Genomic DNA, 26,172 nt, shown 5'->3' with positions numbered 1-26,172 from the left:
TGATATATTTACCATTTTAAGTGGTCAAACTTCAAACTAAGGTATCCCTTAAATTTCAAGAAGTCACATACAAAATAAATCTTTATAACTTTGCTGTATACACAGGATTGTTTACATATCAAACTTCCATCACACTTTATAAGAAATCGCTAATTTTAAATTGTGTATGATTAAATAATATATCAAATGGTGTTTTCTGTAAACTAGATTAAGTATAAAACGTTAAATATTAAAGTCTATATAATACACAATTACTGCATGTAAAAAGGAGATTCAACCTCACTCTAATACTAAAAGCATATAATATATGAAGCAATATTATAAGGCCCATTGTTTACTCACTATCACCCAATGACTCTACATGTGGCTCTCATATTTACTTGTTGGAGATCCACAATAAGCAAAATAATGTAAACAATATTCATGAAATATTAACATATAGTTTTCACTTTAATGTATTCACCTCATACATTTATACAAATCCTATGGAATGACATGCACTACCATTGAACCCAGTTCATATCAAGATAGAGTGTGGACATACAGAAATTAAAACCCCCTCCCAGGAAAAATATTCGATGACGCTCAGCCAATAATATAAAAATTTATATTGTATTAATTTCTATAATTTACATTTTTTACATTTTTAATAAAACACAAAGCAATGAGATACAAGGCAACAGCTGTAAAATATGAAATATAGGAGGCTGTTCCAGTAAGGAACCTGATTTTCATTGTTTTACTGCAACAATATACGATCAGTTGTAACAATAGAGAACAAACTTATGTGATTACTTATTGGTAGTTACGGATCTAGGTCCGGCAGAATCGTTCCAGGTCCGGATACTGTCCGGAACTCAAAGCAATTTCTGTATGACGCATCGTTTCACATAATTTATAAAGCTGATTCTACCCTGTATTTTTTAGGAAGGGGCGGATATTCGACGCAGCAATCTATATGCGGGTTTTTTACATGCATATAAGCTATTTATTATTAATAATAATAGACTAATTAGTATTTAAAGGCAGGGCTTGTACTGATGTAGGTACAATATTCGAACTCCACAACACAACACCAACTACCTACTCGCTACTCATACCACTGTAACAAAACTGGAACAAGAGAAGCTGTTACAATAATACCAATCTATTCAATGTCACATTAATTTCCCAGCTGAAGGCCCACAGCAGTCGTCCTTACAGCAACACTGGTTATCAATCATATCATATATCTTTGTCAGAGGAAAGTGTCTTAAAAACCATTTTTCTAGTTTTTAGGCGAAAGTCCCATTCGCCTTTTCTATACGAAGTTTAGGCCCTGAATGTACTGAGAATATCTTGAGTTTACCCCATTAGATCAGTACTAAATAAAATTCTTATGTCCTTGTTTTTATCCTAGAAGTGTGAGTGATGTCTAATTTTCAACAATGTTTCACACGCATTTCATACGCGCACTTTGGGTTTTCTTATAAACTTTGTACTTTGTGAATATTCAACCAATAAAGCTCAAAATGTTTCAGACTAACTAAACAATAATAAAAAAAAATAAAAAGCTGTTGGATTCCTGTTAATTTTCCCCGCCCCCGCCCCCATATTTACCTTTGAGCTTCTTGGTTCTAAATATTCTACGCTTAATGTTTTATCAGCTTAATTCTGTATCGCAAAGTTTTTTTTCTGTTTAACTATAGCCTTTTGATCATTTACTTGTTAATAGTACAGTTAAAATATTTATCTCGAATTTACTGTGGGTAGGCTAGATTCAATGCAAGAGTTTTATGTATAAGACATTTCTAATTTATATATATATATATATATATATATATATATATATATATATTCAATGTTTATTGAAATTAAATAAGGCTATTGCCATTTATACAGTTTAATGAAAATAAAAAGTCGTTTGACAGGTATTTGGTCTTCCGATCATATGTTAGTTTGCTTATTTAAACGCATATGTGACAGATATGGCCAAATACAAAACAATTGAATCGGAAAAAGTAAGCGCTCTGTGCTGTAATGGTGCACATTCACCCGGCAAGTGAGAGATCCGGGTTCGACTCCCGGCGGAGCAAGTACTTTTTGTGATTCAATGTTTATTGAAATTAAATAAGGCTATTGCCATTTATACAGTTTAATGTAAATAAAAGTCGTTTGACAGGTATTTGGTCTTCCGATCATATGTTAGTTTGCTTATTTAAACGCATATGTGACAGATACGGCCAAATACAAAATAATTGAATCGGAAAAAGTAAGCGCTCTGTGGTGTAATGGTAGCACATTCACACGGCAAGTGAGAGATCGGGTTCGACTCCCGGCGGAGCAAGAACTTTTTGTGATTCAATGTTTATTGAAATTAAATAAGGCTATTGCCATTTATACAGTTTAATGCACACACACACACACATATATAATATATATATATATATATATATATATAATATATATATATATAATATATATATATATATATATCAAACAGTAATCCATGTTTCACAGAACCGGTTATAACGTTTAAATTATTTCTCAGATCTAAAGTCATCATTTCTATACCCTTCTGGTAGTAGATGCTCCTGCTGTACAAATTTGTTGATTAAATTTAATTTTGCCACACCAACAATAACTGCTAAAATAGCGCCCGTCCTTGTAAGTGACAGCTAGTTTACATATATAGTAGATCGAGTTTACAGAAGTTTAAATTCAATAACAATGTTATCACAAATTTCAGTCAGTTAACACTTAATTGATCAAACAACAATTTTACTAGTAACGTATTACACATTGATCAGATTTAAATCAAACTTGGACATCTCGTAAATGATCAACAATAACGTCGTTACCAATATCGTATTGTTTGTATTAAGTATATTAAGAGTAGCAATATTTAGAATTGACCAAACTTAAGGTTCACAAACAAACATCAGTCTTTTCGGAAAGTGGCTAGTAAATATTGCTGGTTCACTTCCTACGTTTGTACTTTATTTGCATGAAATATTTCTTTAAGTCTCTGCTTTACAATATGTATATATTAAAACATAATGCTTTTTAGATCACTAGTATTTTTAAATCAATACTCATAAATTCACTATGATTATGTTATATAACAAATGCAGCTAACAATCTACCCGTGTGCACACAAAACAGAAGTAGCTTGTAAGTATCTAGTTGTAATTGTGATAGTTTGGTTTGAAATACTCACGTCCTATACTGCTCCTACATGCGACTATTAAAGGATTAGGGCACATTTAGTTCACGCAGATATGCTAAAAGAAGGTTGCAACATACTGGGACTGCTCCTACATGCGACTAGTAAAGGATTAGGGCACCTTTAGTTCACGCAGATATGCTACAAGAACGTTACAACATACTGGGACTGCTCCTACATGCGACTAGTTAAGGATTAAGGCATCTTTAGTTCACGCAGATATGGGGTACCCTAATTCACTAATCACCCCACCTTGGTGTGCACAGTCTAGTTACAAGACTCCTGTATCGTGAGTGGTAAGTCAGCGAATTAAGAGTACCTACCCTAATCCACTAATCGCCTCGCCTTGGTGGGCATAGTCTAGTTACAAGACTACTGTATCGTGAGTGGTTAGCCAGCGAATTAAGAGTACTTACCCTAATCCACTAATCGCCTCGCCTTGGTGGGCATAGTCTAGTTACAAGACTACTGTATCGTGAGTGGTTAGCCAGCGAATTAAGAGTACTTACCCTAATCCACTAATCGCCTCACCTTGGTGTGCATAGTCTAGTTACAAGACTCCTGTATCGTGAGTGTAAGTCAGCGAATTAAGAGTACTTACCCTAATCCACTAATCGCCTCACCTTGGTGTGCATAGTCTAGTTACAAGACTCCTGTATCGTGAGTGTAAGTCAGCGAATTAAGAGTACTTACCCTAATCCACTAATCGCCTCACCTTGGTGTGCATAGTCTAGTTACAAGACTCCTGTATCGTGAGTGTAAGTCAGCGAATTAAGAGTACTTACCCTAATCCACTAATCGCCTCACCTTGGTGTGCATAGTCTAGTTACAAGACTCCTGTATCGTGAGTGTAAGTCAGCGAATTAAGAGTACTTACCCTAATCCACTAATCGCCTCACCTTGGTGTGCATAGTCTAGTTACAAGACTCCTGTATCGTGAGTGTAAGTCAGCGAATTAAGAGTACTTACCCTAATCCACTAATCGCCTCACCTTGGTGTGCATAGTCTAGTTACAAGACTCCTGTATCGTGAGTGTAAGTCAGCGAATTAAGAGTACTTACCCTAATCCACTAATCGCCTCACCTTGGTGTGCAGAGTCTAGTTACAAGACTCCTGTATCGTGAGTGGTAAGTCAGCGAATTACGAGTACCGACCCTAATCCACTAATCACCCCGCCTTCGAGTGCATAGCCTAGTTACAAAACTCCTGTATCGTGAGTGGTAAGTCAGCGAATTAAGAGTACCTACCCTAATCCATTAATCGCCTCGCCTTCGAGTGCATAGTCTAGTTACAAGACTCCTGTATCGTGAGTGGTAAGTCAGCGAATTACGAGTACCGACCCTAATCCACTAATCACCCCGCCTTCGAGTGCATAGTCTAGTTACAAGACTCCTGTATCGTGAGTGGTAAGTCAGCGAATTACGAGTACCGACCCTAATCCACTAATCACCCCGCCTTCGAGTGCATAGTCTAGTTACAAGACTCCTGTATCGTGAGTGGTAAGTCAGCGAATTACGAGTACCTACCCTAATTCACTAATCGCCTCACCTTGGTGTGCATAGTCTAGTTACAAGACTCCTGTATCGTGAGTGGTAAGTCAGCGAATTAAGAGTACCTACCCTAATCCACTAATCGCCTCGCCTTGGTGTGCATAGTCTAGTTACAAGACTCCTGTATCGTGAGTGGTAAGTCAGCGAATTAAGAGTACCTACCATAATCCACTAATCGCCCCGCCTTGGTGTGCCTTCAATAATTAGTGTCTTGTTTTTATCACGCATTTGTTAGCAAATGATTCCATGGAGTTAACAAACATTAAGTTCTCACTTTTCGTCACAACGATCTGGTATGATTTGTTGATTTTAAACCACACTAAACAGTAGTTATGTTTTAGAACATAGATAGTCCACCTGATGAAGAGATAAGATAGCAGATGTTGAAACGTAGTGTTACTGATTTCTTACATCACTGAACTATGGCAAATGTTCGGAAAAAATGTTTGTTTTTTTAACTGAGGGAGTAATAAAGTTTTCTTCGTTGTTTGAAATCATTTAGGAAACCTATTATTTAAAAACTGTTGGTGTTTGAAGAAAAGTGTGTAAATAAACACAATGAGAATCAATAGATCTACTAAAGAAAAAGCACGCAAACGCAGTTGCTCAATTGATATAGCTGACTGTGTATTTGTGATTGGCTGTATGTCACCACATATTATTTCAACAACGAACATGAAAAATTCTTTATTTTATTATTGCTGGTTGTCTTGTAACAATAGTTCAGCCAATGTATATTTACACATTATAATCATGAGAGTATGTAAATCCAAAAGCTTTGACACAGAGCAGTGAGTTTTATCATCGTAAATAGTCAATTTCATCATCAGGATATAAATTTCAATAACAACACTTGTATCTACAATCTTTTCAGCGTTGTTCATTGAATGTCACTGAACTAAATATTTAAGTAAGGAACTCAGTAAACAACAATACAAGACAAGAATAAGGCAGACTTGTAGTTACCTTTTTGTAGTCTTCTACGTGATGTTCTTTCTAAAACAGATTTTGTAACTGAAAGACGGGCAGAGTGTATTAGGAAGCCAAAGAAAGAGTTTTAACTCCGCTGCTTTCAAACGATCAAAGAGTCAACATCAACATTGCGCTGTCGAGTTACTGTGACACAAGAGGTCTGTCTGTAGCCTTTCTCAGTGCGATACAAAGTCGACTGATACACTTCAGCAGTTCGTGCTCTGACGAGCACACGTAATCACTCGTTATTGATCATCCCCCGTTCTAATATACGAAGCTACTATTAAATTAATTATTCTCCTATAGTGTAGCATTTGCTACATAGGCAATTTATATTTGATTTATTATGTGTATGTAGCATCTAGGATGTAGGATGTAGGTAATACAGTGAGTTAGCAGGTATTTCTGGTAGTCTAGTTTGTTAACGTGATTACAATAGGGGTAGTTTGGAGATTACTTTGTTTTCTGGATAGTTCTGACCTTGTGATTGGATAGTTGGAGGCCAGTCAAAGGCTTGGTTTATGTTAGCTGGCTTACTAAAAATTAAGAAGATTTAATTTTCAGTTCAATTTTATTTTTGAAGCAAGAAGTTAACTTTAATTTACTTTATTTTATTTGAAGAATAAACCTTTTCTTAAGAAAACGTTTACAACAAAGGTGGCTGTGTAAGCTGGGGGATTAAATGTAAGTATCTAAAAAGTAGCAGTTTAACTATTATGTAATATCAAAATATTATGTAAAAGGATTTGTGTAAACTTGCGGATCTCTCTAAGTTGAACTGCGCCACTCTGCTCGTTTATACTGCTACTTTATTGTCTGGAGAGTTTTACATTTTGAAAGTGAGGTTTACTGAAGGATATAATCATATTTTGCAGTGTGCGGGTTAATGTATGGCAACTGCAGTTACCAGAGTTTGCTCGATATACTCTAAATTATTTCAAAATCAAATACAAATATTTTGAAGACAGTTATATATTATTTGTAAAAGTTTGTTAATAAAAATAAAATGGTATAAAAGGTGGACTTGGTTTCAAAAGAGGAACTGTTACATGAGCTATTGATAAAAGGGACTGAAAGGTTATGTGAGGACAACATGGTTAATTCACGAAAGGCTTTGAGACAAGTGTTGACATTTATATAGCTGTAATTGTGATCGATATTTGGAATGAAACGAGGCTGTGATAATGGATTATTGTTAACTGTTACTAGTTACTGACTGTTTATTGTTATTACTTGAGATATTTATTTGTATCCGTTGATCAGTGCTTGATACATTTTATGTTAATAATAAGAGCGTAATTTATTTTAAATTATAAAACAGTTAAAAGTACGTGTGTATACTGATATGTAAATTTAAACTTGTTTACACCAAGAATTTATTAGAAATAATTTATATAAACAGTATTATGAAGAAGTGTTGATTACCGTTCAAGTATAATTGTTAATAAGACAATTAATTATATTGAAGCTTTTATAATTTTTAACAAAAGAAAATTAGAATAAACAAAATATAATAATTGTTATAAACATATTTATATAAAACTGTGCATATCAAAGACTGTGTTTATTTTTTAATTGTTGCCCTCTTTTTCTTGTCTAGACACTAGTTTACTGTTTTTGCTCACCAGCTCCTGACTTCTTTGTTGTCTTATTTGCTGTCCACATATTTAATGCATATATTATTGTATATTTATATAGTATTAGTAGGCATATATTGGTATATTGTATTAGTTATACAAATATTGTTAATTGTTATTGTAAAAATGGTGGATACCGTTGATGGATAAATAAATAAAAAATCAAGCCTTTGATTGGCCTCCAACTATCCAATCACAAGGTCAAAGAGAACAAAGTAAACTCCAAACTACACCTATTGTAATCACGTTAACAAACTAGACTACCAGAAAAACCTTCTAACTCATTGTATCATCCTACATCCGCAGACCCTTTCTTGAGCAAATAGATAATTTAATTTACCATTACTTTGACATCACTAATTAAATCGTAAAAAATTTTCGAATATATATTCTCTCATACATTTTTTTAAATACAATTTAAATTGCCTATGTAGCAAATGCTCCATTTCTTCCCGCCTTTTAGTTGAAATAAGTTACATGTTTAATAATTTCATTTAAAAAAGATACCCCAATATAGAAACCCTATGTATGTGATAGTTGTATTTAAAGGCATATCGCACAAGACGCACAAAACGTACCTGGACCCTGTTCAACAACTCATTGTGACCAGTTTGATAGGGTTACAAAATTACAGAGCCGTATTCCAAAACAGGACATACTAGGGGCTGTATATATTGACCATGTTGATTGGGGATCTAAAGTCTTTAGTAGATCTTACAATGATACAGATGAGAGCATTGGCTCTAGAAGTGACGTTCAAAGTATGGTCATTGTAACTAGGGAAGAGTTCAGAATAACACCAAGGTCACGCATCCTGAACACTCGTTCAAGCTGTTTGCCATTAATATTGAAGTTTAGTGACGACAGCTCTTGCCACGATTGAATATCATTACCTTGCATTTGGGAATATGTAATTCCATGGAGTTGTTGTTGCACCAATCACTTATGCTGATCAATGATGATTGCAGATCGAGTTGGTTTTCCTCACTAAGCATAAAGGTAAAAACTTTGATATCAGCAAAAATGGAAAATGTAGTGGTAATAGCACCTGCAATGTCATTTATAAATAGATTGAATAGCAGGTGTCCAAGATGGGATCCCTGCGGTACGCCAGAAAAGACAAGATAAGGCGTTGATGTGGTGCCATCACATTTGACTACAAACAGTTCAATAGATAACTTTCGAGCCATTTTAACAAGAACCCACAAATCCCGTATCCATGCAGCTTTGCAAGTAAAATATGATTAACCTTGTCAAAGGCTTTGGCATAATCCAGGTAGACGTAGTCCACTTGGTGACCGCTAACAAGCGCAGAAGTGACGACTTCCTGGAACTGAAGAAGATTCTTTACAGGCGAGCGTCCTCTCATGAATTCATGCTGTTCCATTACTATACAACGACTAAGCTGGAAGTAGAGGAAGTCGAAAACAACACTTTGGCAATGGCAGGTTGAATAGATATAGGACGATAATTCATAACGTTTGCTTTGTCACCTGATTTGTGAATCGGAACAGTATAACTCTGCTTGAGAACGGCAGGAAAGACACCTGATCTAAGTAAAGCTCCAAGACGCAGAGACAAGATGTGATGCCAAAGTGTGAGCACAGTGCTTAAGTTCCAGTGGGGGTACGCCGTCAGGACCCGCTCCTTTGTGCTGATCCAATGACAATGACTCAAACTTCAGAGTCATTATAAACTTGTGTAAAAAATTCAGCAAACAGATTGAATTTGCCATGAGCTTAATGTGCCACAGCATTGCCATAAAACATTCTTGGTGGGAGATTAGAAGAGCCTTCTTGGCTACGAGTATTTACATGAGACCAGAAGGACTTGACGTTTCCCCGGACGCTTTCCTCTAGTCTACTTATGTAATGACCCTGACATTTGTGTAAAAGTATTTTGCACTCTCTCCTAGCTGTTTTAAAATGTTCATAGTCATGAAAGTTTCCTGATAGTTTACACTTCTTGTGAAGCCTTTTCTTCCTTATTTTAAGATTTTAAGGTGCTTAGTAAACCATATTGGAAATTTTGTAGGAGATATTAACTTTAGAGGAGTATCTGACATCATTACCTAACTAAAGTTAGAAGAGAACAAGTTGAATGTTATCTCCGATTGAGATAGGTCTGTTAGACTTGGATAATCAAGGCTTTGTATCCGGCGAAAAACAGAAACAAGATAACAGTTTCTGTAGTCCATGACTAGTTTAGGCTCCTTTGATGCAGATGGCAAATCAACAGAAAAGGAAATCGAAAGCGCAGGATGGTGTTTGTCTTCATGTAATAGATGATCCTCAGCAGCAGTAACTTTGGTCGAAGGAATTGAGGACAGAACGAGGTCTAAGCAAACACCAGGTCAAGTGTAGCCGCCAGATCAATAATGGGACGAGAGGAATCGCTGCTCCTAGAGCAGGCAACATTATCCATATCAAGATCAGGCAAATTGAAATCACCCATTGACATTACATTGTCGGGGCTCTTTACCCGCGCTGACACTTCTTTAAAAGCATCACAGAGATTGATGTAATGAGATGAGAGGCTGTTTGGTGGAATGTAGACATTGCCTATAACAAAACAAGAAGATGACTTGGTACATGATACAAAAACTCCTTCAAATGTGTTGAGAATTGTTGATAACCAGCAGCTGCAGATAGAGTAAGGACACCGCCTCCACTGGATTTGTTACTAGTAAACAGAGATCTGTCACATCTGAAAACACAATATCCCGACAGACCAAGTATTCCCGACAGAGAGTCGCTAATGTCTGGTGCCATATTAGTCTCAACAAGAGCAATGATATCATATGCACAGGAAGCTGCAGCTCTACAGAACAAGTTTAATGTATTTCTTAGCCCGTTAAAATTCTGGAAAAAACGAGTTAACAGTTTTGGTGGGCCGTTTGTTGATGACTTCTAGTTTTTTTTTAATTTTTCTAATATATGGAACATTGTTCCTGTATTTGATGACAAGACCTTTTTCCCCCGCTTGATTCACGATCGTGAATTTCGTTTTACAAAAATCTGAACACTCTTATTACTGCTTTAGTTAGTGTTCATTTGTATGAATACCATACAATTTTGGTGTTGTTTACTACGTTGGGTTTCGTACCGGTGTTAAAATGATACAACTTTACTCATAAAATTACCAAAAATCTATTGCATGTATTTTGGGGTGGTTACGCTACATATGTTAATATGTCACAGTCGTGTGTTAAAACCAAAATAATCTTTAAACTCCTATAAACAAAGTAAATATAATTGTTTTAGTCACCTCTGTTCGTGCATTTTGATTCATAATTGTATTACTATAATCAGTTCGTTTTACTATTGTTTAATAGTTAATAAAATATGTTTGAATTTTCTTATGTAAAGTTTGATTCTACTCAGGTGAAGAGTGACAGCTTAATATCGCCGAGACGCCATGTCAAAGTGAAGAGTTGAGAGCTCTCACGTCTTCTACTACTTAACGAATCACGTCAGTTAACTTCTCTATGTTGCCAATGTAGAACTTTTTACACGATCCTTTGTGTTTCTCCTTGATCTATGAAGTTTATGGTGTATGACGGTTTAATAAAAGTTTTTAAGGTTAGTAGCGACACTACGAAACGATAAAATTCATCAAGAGTCATTACGTTATAAAGTAGACTGTGCAGATAACATAATGTTACAAACTTTGCATGTGGTATTTAAAACCTAACAGACAAAAAAACTTAAAACTAAAAATACAGCAATGGGCTACCATTACAGATTTATGTGAAAACAGTCTGATTGCATTGTCAGTTGAGATTACGCCACTTTACTATCAATGTTAAAAAAAACTCATTCAAGGAGTGAAATCTGCCCTCGTCTTCAGGTGTAATAAGTGAAATAGACAAAAAAACTTAAAACTAAAAATACAGCAATGGGCTACCATTACAGATTTATGTGAAAACAGACTGATAGCATTGTCAGTTGAGATTACGCCACTTTACTACCAATATTTAAAAAAACCCCATTCAAGGAGTGAAATCTACCCTCTTCTTCAGGTGTAATAAGTGAAATAGACAAAAAAACTTAAAACTAAAAATACAGCAATGGGCTACCATTACAAATTTATGTGAAAACAGTCTGATTGCATTGTCAGTTGAGATTTACTACCAATATTAAAAAAAAACTCATTCAAGGAGTGAAATCTACTCTCTTCTTCAGGTGTAACAAGCCCAATAGACAAAAAAACTTAAAACTAAAAATACAGCAATGGGCTACCATTACAGATTTATGTGAAAACAGTCTGATTGCATTGTCAGTTGAGGTTTACTACCAATATTAAAAAAAAAACTCATTCAAGGAGTGAAATCTACTCTCTTCTTCAGGTGTAACAAGCCCAATAGACAAAAAAACTTAAAACTACAAATACGGCAATGGGCTACCATTACAGATTTATGTGAAAACAGTATGATTGCATTGTCAGTTGAGATTACGCCACTTTACTACCAATATTAAAAAAAACTCATTCAAGGAGTGAAATCTACCCTCTTCTTCAGGTGTAACAAGCCCAATAGACAAAAAAACTTAAAACTAAATATGCAGCAATGCTGAATTGATTTCCTCGTCAATCTTTACCTGTACTCGTGTGTGAGTGTGTGTTTTACGTAATATTTGTGCTCCTATGCAGTAATATCGCTTTGGTCAATTCTCTCCAGTCTGAATTGTTTGCATTGGTTTCTCAGTCTGGCATCACCTTAACCTTTGAGGGGTAGTCCCTCAGCATTCTTTTAGCTTTGAATTTTTGTACGTATTCTGGTTTTTAACAACTGAAAAGAGGGTAGACGAACATCAATGACAGCTGTAAACAAACGGTCTGACTCAGGCTCAAAGTCTAAATTCTAGACCGTTTTTGGTGATGTATGTCTGTAGATTGGCTTGACTGATTATAATGTTTGTAGAAGGAATGTCCAAAATATTCAAGGAGTTTTTCTTTAAATATTTTACAGTTATTAGTAATGAATGGGACAAAGATTATGCCAAGGTGGGTATTGCCATTTTATATAATTCTGTTTAAATATAAAATACACATACGTTACAATTAATTTAAAAAGCTTGGATATAATAATTTATACTGTTCAAATGCACAGATATTAATTAGTTATAACACTCACAGTGTACTAATATGGACGTCTAACATTTCAACAATATATTATCACATGTCTTACAGTTTTTCATTACTCGACATGCTCTTTTATTCTTGTGAAGTTGGTAGTTTTATAGCAATAAAACTGCCTAGCCTGAGTTTATCAGAGAGGGTAATGTTTGGCTGGTTCAGTGTAAACACATTGGGCGAGAATCGCGCTGTTTACCGGGGAAACAGTTCCGTCACAAATTACCGCTAATTCTATCTGCAATATCGACCTATTCCCGCAGGTTAAACAGTAATGGACTCCATCATTCTGTTGTGTGATTTTTGACGTTTTAAATTATAATCTCAAACCAAAATGCTAAAAACTTAATAATTACGTGTTTCAAATCATAATGGATTGGTTCTTATTCCTAATATTGTTAACTGCATGACTCTTTAACTCTCGTATTGACATTGCAACTTTTACAATATAATAATCCAAGACGCAACTTCCGATTTAATAATAACCAAAAGCCGCAAGTTACAAGGTCCCATTTCTCACACACACACACACACACACACACGCGCGCGCGCGCGCGCACACACACACACACACATTTTATATATATATATATATATATATATATATATATAAGTAGATATGAATGTAAGGGTTCTAGACCACTTTTGGGACAGACAGAAAATCAAGGGAAAATACTGTTTAAAGGACAATAAACGAATCTGTAAAATCAAACAGTAAGGGGTTCCTAGACCACTTTTGGGACAGTCAGAAAATCAATGTAAAATACTGTCCATTGAACAATAAAAAAATCTAAGAAATCTAACAGGAAACCACGAATGTAAAATACTGTCCATTGAACCATAAACAAATCTAAGAAATCTAACAGGAAACCACGAATGGAAAATAACCGAATCTATAGCTGTTTTACTGTTCATTGTAGGCTTCTACATTTATAAGCTGTTTTAATGAAAAAATCCAGAAATCTTAATGAAAAATCTATAAACGGAAATAATGAAATTTGCTAACATTCGCTCAACAGAAAATAAGACGATTTTTACTGAATTTCTCTAATATCGTTCTTAATCACATCATAGGCTAAAAATTTCTCAGAAACCACAACCACATAACAAATCGCGTTTGTAACAGCTTTTTGAAAATCCATATTGATAATTATATCGTTCTTTGAACTAGAAATATTTGTCAAACTCTTTGTTGTATCAATGACATAAATGGGTCTATTTGCTATAAATTCTTTGGGGTTGTAATACATTTCCATATTTTTGTAGTAAACTTTCTTAAAATCTTGATACATCTGATACATGATTCTGAAAAGACCACCGGAAATGTTTAAATTTTGTAATTCATCTGGATAATAAGAACCATTCAATTTTACTCTGATATTTTTCACATCCAAACTATCAAACTTTGAAGGATTTTTTTCTTGATTATTCTGTCTATCTGTTTGAAAACCTATGATAACGAACTTGGGATTGAAGATATTTCTATAAATATTTGTGATATCGAACGAATAAGTTGTTCCGGAAATACCTTTTTGTTCAATACATTGCCAATCTAGAAAATTAAACATAATGTTTTGACTTTTTGTAATTTCATCAATCAACCTAATTTTACTCGTGGTTTTATAATCAATCATTGGAACTCTAATAAAAAAATCTGTAATTGTTATTTTTCCATCAACAGGCATAACATTTCCAGTTGCAGTCTTCAGAATCACATCATCGTCTTCTGCTCTTATAAAACTTAGATAAAATCCTCCTTTATAGATCGGAATAGTAACATTTTCAAAAAATCCTAAGCCGAAATGTGCTAAATCACCGACCGCTTCAAATTGTCCAAATTTAAAAGTTGATTCAAAACTGTTTGAAAATACATCACTTTTGGAATAACAAATAGTTCCTTTAATTGTGCTTAATTGGCCACAGTTTTCGACTTCTTCTATCAATTTATTGTGTTTTCTTACTTCAATCTTAGAAAATAAAAACGGTATAAAATTATCGATTAATCTAACATTATCAGTTCCAAGATATGCTTGACCATCTTGTTTTGTTAAAGTTCCAGAAATATAAAACTGGAAGTTAGACGAGCAAAAGTTATCTCCAAAATCAATATTAAACTCAGTTCTTTTATTCGGTTCATTCAAATGTTGTTTACTAATTGGATAGAAATTTTTAAACTCCGCCCTTTCAATATCACTAGCATATTTTCTGTAGTCCGCCATTTAATAAGAGAAATTTTAAACATCGTGTATCATTTTTTCATCGATCTAATGTACGTTTTATAAGAAAAGATATAAATTTTAGTAAAATAATTAAAAAGATTAGAGTCATTTTTAATGATCTACTTCGTCATATTCAGGATTCTCTTCCTTAAATTTTGCGATCTCGGTCACATATTTCAATAAAATCTGCACAGGATAGTAACCGCTATCTATAATATTATTCCAATCAACTGTATCTTTATTTTCATCCAAAAACTTTATACTCAAGTGTTGATAGAGACAAAGAACAGACATATGATCTTTTAATTGATAATGTATATTTTCTTGAATGAACTCTGATGATAAAGTTTGATATTTAGCAATGTTATACCAATTCAATTTGTTTACGTATAATCTCATCATATCTTCGGATAATTCATATTTTTGAGAAATGTCATCCCAATGTTCTTTTTTCAAATCTCTTTCGTGTTGCATTATAAAAAGATCGAAAGCACTGTAATGTCCCGCCATCTCTATTTATTAGGGAAAAATTTCAAGTTTTTATAAATTGGCTCTTTTTTGAGTTACATTCAGCACATTTTCCAGAAATTCTCTTAACTCCGTTAATGTTTGTATAGTATTTTATATCGTTTGTGGCAGTTTTCTCTTTGCACCTCACACAGTATATGAGCGCCATTTACAAAAGAAAAATTTAAATTGAATCATCGTAACCACCTACTCCATTAAATCTGTTGTCGATGTTTTCAAAAGATTTATTAACATCTTCTTTAAATTTATTAAAGTTTTCTTCTAGTTTATTTACTTTATCGAGATATAAAGAGTATTGATCATCTATTCTTTTAAGTAATTCATTATTATGTGTTACTTTCTCATTGAAACGTGTACCAAAATTTTCAAAAAAGTTTATTTTCTCATTGAAACGTGTATCAAAATTTTCCAGAATTTTGTTAATTACTTCACCAACTAATTCATTAACATTATTTTTATATGTATTAAAGTTTTCTTCTAGTTTATTTACTTTATCAAGTAATTCACCAACATCGTCTACTGATCTTTTACTTCTTTCTTCAAGTTTTTCATAGACTTCTGTTGTAAAATCTTTAACATGCTGTTTATGATTCTCATAATTTTGTTTTAGTTCATTAAACATTTTAATAGGATCTTCTAATTGAATCATTACAACAACATCAAATGGATTAATTCCTTTACTAACACCGCTAATTCTTTTTCCTTTAAAATCTAAGGCATTTTTAACATTCGGATCATGTAAATCAACAATATCGATGTTTTCTGATAATTTTAGAGGTTTTACAATTTGTTCTTTAACAACAACATCATGTTTGTCAATACCAGGTCGAACACCGACAATTCTTTTCTTATTAGCCAAACTAACATAATTCTTTTCAACTTTGATCGCTTCAGTAATTTCATCAGCTTTTTCGATATGAGACATTAAATTGGTAAATAATTTTTTTACACCATCATCAACTTCTTTTTCCAATGTTTTTATTTTATCAGCAACTTCATTTGAACTCATGAAATTTGCAAGTTTGTTATCATATTCTGCTTTAAAATCTTCAATCTCGACAGCAAACATATCTGAATCTGGAAGGTTTTGTAATACATTTTCTAACTTGTTATCAAACTCATTTCTCAAACTATCAAAATTCAAACTATTATCTACATTTTGAATAATTTGTGTTCCAAATACGTCAAAAATATTTTGTGAATCCATATTTATTAAGCAATAATTTGTTAACAACTTCTTTAAAATCTTTACCAGTACTCAGTTCATTCAAAACAAAAACACATAAATGACCACAAATTGGGGGATCTTTATAGTCTTGAATCTGAGAGTCATTGTAGTAGACGCTTGATTTTTTCAAATATTTAATCAATTCTATAGGTGGTTTGTCCTCAATTCTTCCATACGAATCAAAATAACATGCATTCTTATCATTTTTATAATAACAAATCCAATGTGTTCCACTTCCCATAATCGAGTCTAAATTCACAATTCCACATTCGAATTTCTTAACTTTTTCGGGTAATGTATCTCTCATGAAAATTCCTCTAAAATGTTTAATATTTTTGCAGATTTCTTCCAATTCCCCGAATGTTAATGGTTTAAATTTTTTTTTTAATGTTTGATTTCACGTAATTCAAAGTTTTTTCATCTAATCCAGATCCTGTAACATCTTCCAACTCTTTATCTAACCAATTTAAAATGTTTCGAACAATAGGAATCACATCTTTTTTAACGATTGGAGCAGCTTTACGAACATAAGGAACAACATTTTTAACAACTGGAATATTTTCTCCAAAATCTAATAAATCTTTCAAAAGTCCACCATTTTTAAGTTCTTTCAACTGATTATAAGAAAATTCTATTCTGGTTCCTTTATTGTTTTTCTTATGTTTTTCGAGTTTATTGTATTGTCTATTTGTTAAAAATATCTTATCTTCGCCATTTTTTAGTTGATCTATTTTAAATTGAATACTAACGGGTATTTTTTTCTTAAAAGCGGATTTTATTTTTTCTTTCTGATTTTTACTGAAATTTACGTTCACCTCCATTTATATAGTTAAAATTTCAAGTTCTCTTCAATTCCCATTCCTAGTTTTCTCTTCAAAAACATTGCTCCAACTGTTGGAAGTGCAACAAATCTTTCACCTAAACTAGCATCTTTTGATAAAAATCGATCCATTGCCTTATCTTGCAAAGTTTTATCCGCAATATGTCTGGAATTTGTGTCTCTATGTTTTGCATAAAAAATATCGTGTTCCATAGCAGCTTGGTCTAATTTATTTATACCAGGATCTCCTCTTTTTAGTCTTTTTTCGAGTTTTGTGCCAGGCCCCAGATACTGATAAGTTGGTACGTGTAATTCAAAAGGTAAATTGTTGATAAAATCATTCAAAAGTCCGCTACCTTCAATCATAGATGAACTTATTGCTGGCAAAACTCGCTTTAAATATTTAATTCCATCAGGTTTTTCAATCATTTCGTCAAGTTTGTTCGAAATAAAATCTTTAATTGCTTTCTTTTCATTCAAAAAATTGTTATTTCCAGCCTTCTCTTGAGCATAAATATAATTAATAATTCCATCGAGTTTTGTCAAATCGTCGATATATCTGTACTCAATCTTATTATCATTGTATTTTCTTACACCTGATCCTTCGATTCGTTTTTCCCAAATTGGTTTAATTAAATTGATATATTTTTTACCTCTACTTGACTTAGGCTTCTTAGTAGATGGATCATTATTTTTGTAAATTGAGTCAGATTCCCATAAAATTTCTGTATACTTTTTCAAATCTTCTTCAGAATATAAATTATCTTTTGGAACGTCATTGTCTGTTAATAATCTCCATAAACCTTGAGTACCTTCGTACATTTTTTCATTAATAATTATATCATTTTGTTCAAAATTCACGGGCAAATTTCCAATCATAAAACTTTTCTTTTTTCTGTCCCAATACAAACCAAATTTATCATCCTTCGCTCTAGGAAGAAATTTTTTACCAATTTCACCAATTATTATATCCGTTGTTCCAGGACTTATTGGTTCAACTATGGTAGAGTCTTCAATGATTCGAGGTCTAAATGGTGTTGAAGATGGTAATTTTGGCAATTCAAACTCAGATTCTGGAATCGAAATATCAGCAAATTGTCGTACAACTGGAACCAAATTCATTAAATTTTGATTATCGCTTAAAACGTTTTCAATTTTGCCCTCAACATTTTTTATTGCAGAAGTTACAGGTTGATTAATTTTTTGAATAAATTCTTGTTCTTTTTCATCAATTCGAATCTGTTCTTTAAATTCTTTGATTAATTTCTTTTCGATTTGATCAAGTTTTTTTCGCTTCTTCAGAAGTTACGTTCACCATTTAATTAGAAAAATTTTGAAACGTAAACGTGGAACGTGGAAACGTGAACACGAAACGTGAACGTGGAACGTGAAACACGAACGTGGAACGTAAAAACGTGAACGTGGAACGTAAAAAACGTGAACGTGGAACGTAAAAACGTGAACGTGGAACGTAAAAACGTGAACGTGGAACGTAAAAACGTGAACGTGGAACGTGAACGTGGAACGTGAAACACAAACGTGAAACACGAACGTGAAACATGAACGTGAAACATGAACGTGAAACATGAACGTGAAACATGAACGTGGAACGTAAAACGTGAACGTGGAACGTAAAACGTGAACGAGAACGTTAACACGAAACGTGGAACGTGAACACGAAACGTGGAACGTGAACACGAAACGTGAAAACGTGGAACGTACAACGTGGAACGTGAACAGATTTACCGTTTTTCTGTTATTTTCATAATGTAAATAAAAAGTAAAGATAATGTAAAAATAATTGTAACAAATATTTTATCAAGTAGATTTGTCAGACCACTGAGCAGCATTTATATTAGAAAATTTATTCAGATATTTACCATTTTTAGGCTTCAAAGTTAGATTAATAGTTAAAAATCCGTAGTCTTCTTTCCAAATTTTATCACACAATTCATTAAAGTGGTTAAAACTCATATCAGATCCCACATAATTGTTATAAATCTTTCTCGAATAGTGATCATCTTGCTTAAAAATACACAACATATTCAGGTTATTTCTTATAACTTGTTTATCAACCTTTGAAAAGCATTGGGAAAGATAGATACAAGATATGTTTTTGTGACGGGACATTACGAAATATTCCTTAATAACGTCTTGATTTTCTAAAATACAATCATCAAAAACGATTAACGAATTGGGTTTACATTCGCTTAACGGAACTATATCCTCAGAAGCATTATAAAAATGTGATACCTTTTTGCTTAAGTTTTTCTCAATATTTTCAAATCTTTCTTGTAATTTTTTATAGGCGTCTTGTTCTAAAGATTTACTAAAAACATACAAATTGGAATAAGGAATCAACCTATTGTAGATAAAATTCAATAGTAAAGTTGTTTTTCCACATCCACTTGAACCAACAATTAACAATCTGATTGGTTGATCTTTCTTATTTTCTTCAAACGTTTGAAGTTTTATCTGATCTTTTTGCTTTAAAAATTTCTCCATTTAAATAACGAAAATGAAGCTGTTCAAGTTGACTTCAGAAAGCTCTAAATTAGTTTTAAACTTGGAACATCCTATACACTTAGAGGAAGAATCAAATTATTTTATCGGTTTAAGCGGTTTTTATTCTGACAATTTTGTAATAAATATTAGTGAAAGTTCTCCTTATTGTATAGGATTTAGTGAGAAGAACGTAACAAAATATTATGGTTTAAACAAAGGATATTATACTTTCGATCAAATAAAAAATTCCCTTAAAAATTATCTGAAAACATTCAAACAATCAGATAAATCTTTAAACTTTGACGAAAACAAGTTTGAAATGCAAAAAAATTATCTCTCTAATAAAATTCAAATAAAATCACCAGTAAGAATAATGTTTTCAGCAATTATTGTAGATTTATTAGGGTTTGTTCAAGAAACTATTGAGCCAAATCAGGTATATTTAGGAAATAAAACGCCAAAATTTAGACCGTTTGATGTAATTGAAGTACATTGTAATCTCGTTGAACCTAGTTTTGAAAATCATACCGAACATTTACACAAAGAATCTGAAATTTTGTACACTTTTTTCCCAAATGTTGCTTATGGATCAAAAATCAGTGAAAAACCGAATGAAATCGATTATATTCCAATTAGAAAAAATATGAAAAGAATTCAAAAAATCGTTCTAACTATACAAGACTCTGAGGGAAATTTAATAAATAATGAGAGTAAAACAACAATATATTTAAGATTGTCGAAAGAATGATGAATCAAGGGGGGAACGAATCGTTCTTACCTTCAAACTTTCAAAACGAGTTGATAATGATGATAAATACCAATACTTTTATCTAAAAGATAAGGTAGCCCTCGAGGGCCACCTCACAAATATTCACAAAAAATACGAATAAAGACAATGTTAAAGAAAAATACAAAAAAAGCTTTGAAAACATAGATTCTGACAAGGGCGTCGATTCGACGCTCTTACAAAAAATTTAGAATATGAAAACACGAGACAAGCAATAATATTAAACGTTGATGATGATAAATCAATGTTTAAAGACATAAATCAAGGGGGTCTATTGAATAGACTACCTTTAAACTTTCAAAATAACACTGTTTTCGTTAATGAATCTGGACTTTATACTCAAAATAAAAAATTGCTTGTTAAATTTTTTCTATCTAAATGGAGTCAGTTGTAGACCTACTCAATAATCAACTTATATTCAATAACAAACATATCTTTACGATTGTTGACGAAAACAATGTGATCTGGTTTAAGGCTAAAGACGTAGCAAAAATTCTAGAATATGAAAATACTATGCAAACGATCAGAATAAACGTTGACGAAGATGATAAAAACTTCTATTTTAATCTAAATATAAGGGGGGCTATAAATAGCTTACCTTCAAACTTCCAAAATAACACTGTTTTCGTTAATGAATCTGGACTTTATTCTTTAATTTTGAGATCGCATAAACCAGAAGCGAAATTGTTTAAAAATTGGGTTACGAAAGAAGTATTACCTTCCATTAGAAAATATGGTGAGTACAAACTCAAAAACGAAAATAAGCAGTTAAAAGATGAAATAAAACAGTTACAAATTTCAGGTCAAATGAAATCCTTGAAAATAGAGAATTAAGAATTGCGAATGGAATTAATGAAGAGAGATATGGTATGTAAAGATTTTGATAAGAAAAAACACCATGTTTTTGTATTAATTAAGAAGAATCACATGTGGGAATGGCCTTATTACGTTATCAGAGCTCAAAAGAGAGAAATACCGAAAAGATTAAAACATCTAAAAATAAATTATCCTGAATTAGAGATTTTGTTCATTGATGACGAACCAAATTCTAGCAATCTCTACAACCAAATGAAAGAATCTTTGAATATTTTATACAACGGAAATCATTTTACTACAAATATGGCAGAATCTCGACTGATTTATAGAATATCTAAATTACACGATGAAAATGTTAAACATTCGAATTATGATAGTTTGTTTGTAAATGTCTTTTAAGACTATAGAAATGTTGAATTTCTCTTCCGCATACGCAAAGAACTGGTCTAGCAAAGATTTCTCTAATACATTCTTTACAATATGCTTGTTTTTTATCTTTACTATAATGCCAATTGTTAAATTCAAAAATATTCTTAACTATTTTACAGCGTGTGCATTCTTTCTCTTCTAAAGTTAATTTTTCCATTTTATCACATAATTCTTTTCTATATTTCTTATTACAATCTTTACAATAATAGTATAATCCATCTTTGGTATTCTTATTTTTAGAAAATTCTTCAAAAAGTCTAAATTCTTGACATATTGTACACTTCTTTTGGGCCTCCATTTATATAGAAAAAATTACAGCTTTGACTTTTTCAATTCATATTCGTAAAAACTTCCGGTTATTTCTCAATTTTCAAAGTTTCCAAGTTTATTTAATTCGTCTAATATATCAGATTTTGCTTCGCCTTTATATCCATACGGTACTGTATCGATCTTATTTTCTAGGACATTTCTCTTATCATCTTTAGCGTTTAGTGCCAGTTTGTTTATGGTGATGGTATACAATTCATGTTTATAGCTTTTGATTACTGTCATCTCCCTAAATTCTTCTTTATCTTCGAACAAACATCTCTTCAAGTTTTCGATATTTATTGTTTTATTTACAACGCTTCTCTTAATTCCTTTACACCTAACTGGATTTTTGTCTAGATATTTGTACGAGTACATCTTTGACCTCAAACCACAAAATTCTTCTAAGATTTCCCCATTTAGTTCGTCTTTGAATTTCCCTATTACCTTCTTGTTTTTAGTAGTGAAACATTCATGATCTTTTGGATAATCACTTGTATCAAAGTCATCTATATTTTCTTTAATAATTTTGTAAGGATCACGTTTCAATTCTAGGAAGTAACTGTCTGTGTCCATGTAACACAGATTCAAATCTGGATCAAACTTCTTTAATTTGTTGTAATAAAACTCGTACATTAACAATTTTGAAAGGTCAAGAACTGAAAAACCTATGTAGATTGGCTTGTTAAATTTAACTTTCTGCTTGTACATGTGACTCGCTATACAGTTGTCGTCAAAGATGTTAAAGCATTTGAAATTTGTTTTCTTAGCTTGTTTCATTGAAAATTCTTCATTTCCTAGTCTAATATCACATCTGTTTCTCACATTTTCCATAGATTTTCCAAAAACAGAGTTGTTCATCAGCTTGTAAAAATCTTTCTCAAAGTCGCTTGTAGCTTTGGTTCTCATACTAGTATTAAAATCAATGTAATCTTTCATAAAAGGCTTCTGATCGAATGCAATAACTCTATTCACATGTTTTAACACCATTCCTTGTTCCAGATAGAATTTCAAATTTCTCGAATGAACAACATATTCAGTTTTATCCAGTAGAGTTGTGCAAAGTTTGTTGTTATAATGTTCTGGAGCAAGAGGCAAATCTTTATGATTTTCATGTAAATTCTTCGGATATTCTAGATCGACTTCGAGAATATAGCCATAATCTTCGTCGCCAGTGAGTTCCAAAATTGTTTCTTTCCATTCTGCAGTTGTGTAAGTTTTTGGATCCATCCACTTGATTTCGTTATATGGTAAATTTTGCATTAGGCCATACCCATAAAGGTTATTTGCATCGACGTACAACAAATAGTTTTCAGGCTTTGTCTTATCAAAATCTTTTAAATATTTGTTATTTGCTTTCACATATCGTTTAATACATTGAGAAATGCCTCCGCGAATACCTTTTTCGATCATCAAATACATATTATAATCACTAATTAATTGTAATTCTATATTCGTTAATTTTAACATAGCATCCCATGCAAGACTGGGAGCTGTTAGATAGTGTGCTGGATCAAGTTTATAGCAATTCAAACAAATATTCCTAAAATTTTCAAAGATATCAGCGAGCAATAGAACATCTTGAATGTTATAGAGATCGGAGTAATTTCCTAGATTTTTTACTTTTAATTTGTTCCATACATTTAAGTAGTGTTGAAAATCTTTCTCAGATATGCTCTCGTCTGTCAAAAGTGAATAGAAATCTTGAATTCTCAATTCTTCTGTGTAATCAAGTTTTTCAATACTGTCGATAAATTCGTAAGGAAATATGCCTTTTCCAGATAGAATTTTAAAGATTTCTTCTTCGTCATTTGGTTGTCTATCTAGAATTGCGTTCAGACCATCTTGTATAAAATGATTTGTATGTTTGAAATCATCTTTTTTGAGGTTTTTAGCTAACTTTTCTATAGACGATGCCATAAATCTGAACGTATCTACGAAAGAAAACTTGATGAACTTTCTTGGTTTATCATCTTCAAACTCATATCCATATCCAGAATTTACAGAATAATTTATATATTTCTCATCTGTGTTTGCGATCAAATCAACATTACCATACTGTTTTGCCAACTCTTTTATGTACAAATGAGTATCGTAACATGACATATTGTGGCAGAAAACGGGAATATTTTGAGGAAATTTGAGATTCAAGTTACAAGATAAATGAGCAGCACCTCGAAATTTACCTGTTAAATGACAATGATCTCGTACTTTTTTTCTTGTTTGATTATCAAAACCCTCAAATTCACAAATATGACAAAGACTGGAATTTTGATACGAAATTTCTTCTTCTTCAGTTAATTTCATAGGTATTTTATTCTTAGAATTATACTTTTTAGCTATGTATTTCGATAATTTATTAAGTTCTTCAAACAATTTTGCAGGAACATTTGGCAAATCTTCTTCATTTTGTGCTCGATAATATATCGGCTTGTACATACGATTGGTCACATTAGACACTAAGTATAGAGTAAAACCATATGGAATGTGCTTCTGAATCTTGGTTGTGATCGATTTTTGCGGATTGTTTTTGCATGTGGGAATCTTCTCTAATATGCTTTCAAAATCCATATAAATAACGTAAGGATGAGAAAATTTCTTTTGATAATTAATAAATGTTGTTGTTTGACCTGGAAACGGCATAATTGGCTTACAAACTTCGTGATTTTTACAAATTTCTAAATGGTCTGTTAAATCTCCAGATTTGTAGAAATGGCTTAAACATCTTCTACAAAGAAATTTTTTATTTTTACACTTAGATAACTGAGAAAATACAAGTTTGTTTAAATCTGTTATCAAAACATAATGAGATTTGTCATCTTGTTTAACATACAATAAATCGATTTCTAACTCGGCATCATAAATTTCTGAAATTTGCAACGGAACAGTATTGAGTTTTTCATCAAAACTATAGACATTTACAGACATTTTCGGATAATTATACTTTGCTTTACTGCTTCGTTTTTCAAATAATTGTATATCTTTTAAAGACATAGGATAGTCGAACCCAGAAAATATCTCGTCATTTACAAATTTTTCATATTGTTTTGCTCTGTCTACATGAGTTTCTGGTTTTTCAATAGCACATCGGATAGAATAAATAAAGCAATAATCATCTTTATTTTTGATATTTATACAAGCTTTCTTATCTTTGATTTTCTTTGGTAAATCGATATATGATCCTGCGTTCATAAATTCGTGTTTATTAAGGCTCAAAATCAGTTGTTTACAGCGTTTTAATGTCCATCCAGAACCTCGATTTGGATGATTTGTCTGTTCTCGATGTGTTAATTTATTAAATTGCTTAGTAATAAAGTCGTTTATGTCAAAGATTTCGTCTGCTTTTATAGTAAAGTACATTGGACAAGTTTGTGTTTCACCGTTCACTAAAGTACGTTCGTATTCGCATTCTAAAGAGAGATAGCCCTTCATATTTTTAACGGTTTCTTGAAATTTTTCGATTAAACTTTTAATTTCTGGACGCAAAATAGAAAGATATTTGTAAATTGACATGAAATTTTCATTTAAATTCGTTAAAATGTATTGCTTGAAAAGACCATGGATAGAGGATAAAACTTCTACATCAATGATGTTTTCGGGTTTCTCATTAAGAGTTTTGTCAATTTCTTCGATCATTTCAGACTTAGTTTTATCGTTTGTTTCAATGGACAATTTCTCAGCGATTGATTGAATTTTTTCATCTTTAAATAGATTGAGATCTTTTTTACTTTCCTTAAAATTTTTCTTTAGTTCACGCAATTTTTCTATATTATACATGTTTTGGTGATCGGCAATTTGATTTTCTTTAGCCCAAGTCTTCAAATAATTTAATTCTTTTTCATAAATATCTTTATTTTTCAGATGATTCTTTGACTTATAATGTCGGGTAAAATGATGTTCAAAAACATCTTTTTTGCAGTATGGACATGATATCTTTTTCCTCTCCATTTAAATAGGGAAAATTTGAATGTGCCAAGTTTTACTATTTAGTGAAATATCTTTTTATTAAGCTGAAAAATAGCAATAATTCAGTAGAT

The sequence above is a fragment of the Homalodisca vitripennis genome, chromosome 2 (genome assembly GCF_021130785.1).
Source record: "Homalodisca vitripennis isolate AUS2020 chromosome 2, UT_GWSS_2.1, whole genome shotgun sequence".
Classification (NCBI taxonomy): domain Eukaryota; kingdom Metazoa; phylum Arthropoda; class Insecta; order Hemiptera; family Cicadellidae; genus Homalodisca; species Homalodisca vitripennis.
Note: the sequence above shows the minus strand (reverse complement) of the source record.